Below are 3,706 nucleotides of genomic sequence, written 5' to 3' on the forward strand. Positions count from 1 at the left end.
GGGCGATCGAGGGTGGCGGGACAGGGATGGTGGCCATGAATTTCACTTCCAGTTTTTGGGTGTCACCAAAGTATGTTCCATGAAAAGTCGAAGACTTTAGTTTCCAGTCAAATGGTAAACCACAGATGAAGAGTCCACAAGAAAGACACTGTCCAGTCTCCTCACGGCTGTGATGCATATCTGCAGCGGGAAACAAGAGCGATAGAATGAAACAACAACTTTTACACGGCAAACTTTCTAACAAGCAAAACAAATATAGTGACCCTGAACCACAAAAGCAGTCTTAAGTCTCTGGGGTATATTTGTAGCCATAGCCAAAAATACATTGTAAGGGTCAAAATTATTGATTTTTCTTTTATGCCAAAAATCATTAGGATATTAAGTAAAGATCATGTTCCATGAAGATATTTTGTAAATTTCCTACCGTAAATATGCATTGCTAAGAACTTCATTTGGACAACTTTAAAGATGATTTTCTCAATATTTAGATTGTTTTTTGGCACCCTCAGATTCCCGATATTTAAATAGTTGTATCTCAGCCAAATATTGTCCTATCCTAACAAACCATACATCAATGGAAAGCTTATTTATTCAGCTTTCAGATGATGTATAAATCTCAATTTCAAAAAATTGACCCTTATGACTGGTTTTGTGCTCCAGGGTCACATTTGAGAACAAAAATCTAGATATACTAGCCAACTTCACTAAATAGCTTGTGACTAAACTATAATTAGTTGTGAAACTACAACAAATAGCTGTAACTTTATATATATTATCATTCAAAAGTTTGGGGTTGGACATTTTTTTTAAATGTTTTTGAAAGAAGTCTCTTATGCTCACCAATGCTGAATTTATTTGAATAACATAAAAACAATATAATATTACTATTAAAAATAGTAATATTGTAAAATATAGCTACAATTTAAAATAACTGCTCTCTATTTCAATATATATTAAAATGTTTTTGCTGTGATGATACAGATGAATTTTCAGCATCATTACTTTAGTCTTCAGCGTCACGTGATCCTTCAGAAATCATTCAGATTTGCAGATTTGGTTCTCAGTAAACATTTACCATCATCAACTGAACAAACGTGACAGTAAATGCATTCATGACGTCATACAAGATTTCCATTTCAAATAATTGCTGCTCTATTGAACTTTAGATTCATCAACAAAACTTGAAAAAAAGTATCAGTTTCCACAAAATATTAAAGGCAGAGTAAGCGATTTCTGGTAGCCAATGTTGATATTTGAAATCACCAAAACAAACACGCCCCTACCCCAAAAGGGTCTTTCCCCTATTTTGATAGCTCCGCCCCACATATATATGTACGCAACCCAGGCAACGATTAGTTCTGTGAATCAAAGCAAAACCAATGTTACACCGTGTCTACGGACGTGAGCGGCGCGGCGCAACAAATCCCCTACAGAAAACTGCTGCCGGGTTCTATTTATGACGTGCTGACACAAATTTCAAATGGTTTCAACGGTCGTTTGATCGCGTCCAGTGTAGGCAGACTTTAGCTGTTGTAGACACGGTGTTACTCACCTATTGAGAAGAAACAAAGCAACCTCGGCGTCCGATCGCAGGCCTCCGCTCCTTGAGTTCTCTCCAGCGCTGGAAAGCTGATCCGATATTTACACGTGTCCTACTTCTTGCCTTATCGTTCCGCAGACGTTTTCCTCTTATGTTTTTTATCCACCATCTCTATCTTTCTGTCGCTCGGCTCGGCTAATGTCTGTCCCATGCACTGAACGCGCTCTCCTCCACATCACGAGTAGACACGCCCCTTATTGCTGATTGGCTACAAGTTTGTTTTGCGATTCGGCCCGAATCAGTTTTCTAAAGTGTTTTTGAAAAATCACATACCCTACCTTTAAGCAGAAAAAACCTTTCCGCACTGATTGATTTCTCTCAAAACATAAAAAAAGATTGGTACTGCGTACATACATGACATACATTTTAACCTAAAAATAACTACCCAGAAATCATCTTGGTTTAATGCAAAAAGTCACAAATCTAAAGCAAAACTTCCTGTTTAACAACAAGAGCCAAGCTGATCACACCTCCAATAGCATGGCCAGATGGCATCATGCAGTTCATCCTCGCTTGCGTGCTTTAAATACACGAGCACCCGCCGACAAACAATGAGGATGTGTACAGCGATGGGGCAACCCAAAGTGAGCCTACGGGGTCAGGCAGCTCTTGTCGCCCAATTAACATGAGGGTGTCTGTGATTAACATGTGCTTGTGCTGCTGCCAGTGAAGTGTTTAACCTGAGGTTTCTCTTTTTTCAGAAGGGCCCAAGGTGTTGAGAAGCCCCAGCACGTGAGAGAGCCCTTCCTCCTCCTCTGAGAAACTCCTGCCACATGTCTACACACCATCCGTGATGTTCCTTCCTGCAGTCCAGTCAATTAATGCCAATGAGGCCACAGGACAATGACAGAAAAACATGGAAAAAGTGAAGCTGACACAGATTCAGGATTACTGGCAGAGCAAACAAGAGGTTGTGCTGCCAAAAACATGAGCGCGCTGTAACTGGAATCCATGTGTACCTGCACTTCTAAATACTAGTCTGCACCATTTTCCTCGTTTGGAATAATAATAATAATCAAAATGAAGGACTGTTAATGAACGTATGGGAATTATGTGCTAACCAAAAGCTCTTCTCAAACTTCATGAGGTGCATTTTGGGGTGCTTTTAAACAGTATTAAAGGAGTTCACATGTATGCATATTTTAAAGAACTTTTCCAGTAGGGGATGATGAGGTAGTCGGCAGATGTTTACTAAAGCACTTTAACAAGCTAAATTATCGGTCACCTTAAAAAGCCCCACTAATGGCCCATATATATCGGTCTCTCACTAACTTTCGAATATGAGCGAAACCGAAATAGCATGGAACAGACCAATGGAGTGGAACTTAACCTGACATGCAGTAAAAAAAAAAAAAAAACAGGAATTTCGTGGCTAGAGACACTAGAAACGCGCACCGGACTGCAGAATGTAGAATTTGCTCCTTTTTAATTCTTTTCAGTGCCACCTGAGCGCGCTCTATCAACCTCTGTTTCTCAAAAAAAAACAACACATGATAAAAACGGCAAGCAAAAATCATGCCTCACATTTTCTACACAGACAATTTAGTTCAATATAAACTTCTAATATTCGCTTTTTGAGAAACTTCATGAAAGTCTTGGAAAGTTACAGTCGTCCTTGTAATATTTCCTTATTAAACCCTGTTATTTTGAAACATCTTAGAAATAAACAACTCCGGTAGAAATGAGTAGAACTGAAACACTTGTTTCCCAAACATAGGGAAGAATGTGCAGTTAGTGTCGACCTGCCTTAAAATAAATAGCTGTGCAAATTAAAATGGCAAAGACACGATGGGAAATACTGTTCGATATAATGCCAGTAAAAATGTAAACTCCATAAATTCAATTCAAAAAGGTCAGTTTGGTGGAGTGCGGTGCAGCGGAACGAGAGAAGCACACATAAAACAGTACTTACGTTTCACTTCGTATCATTACGCATGTGATCCAATTTAGAACAAAATAAAAAAGCTATAAAATAATTCCCCGTCCACTGTGAGAGATTCTCACGCGTGTCTATGAGCATAAAACACCGGCAAACACTCGCTGAACGCCGGGCGTCCCGTTAACACACTCAGTCTACTGAAGCGAAACTCCCAAACTTTCGGTGCG

This window comes from Sinocyclocheilus rhinocerous, unplaced genomic scaffold (assembly GCF_001515625.1).
Source record: "Sinocyclocheilus rhinocerous isolate Xijiao unplaced genomic scaffold, SAMN03320098_v1.1 scaffold460, whole genome shotgun sequence".
NCBI lineage: Eukaryota > Metazoa > Chordata > Actinopteri > Cypriniformes > Cyprinidae > Sinocyclocheilus > Sinocyclocheilus rhinocerous.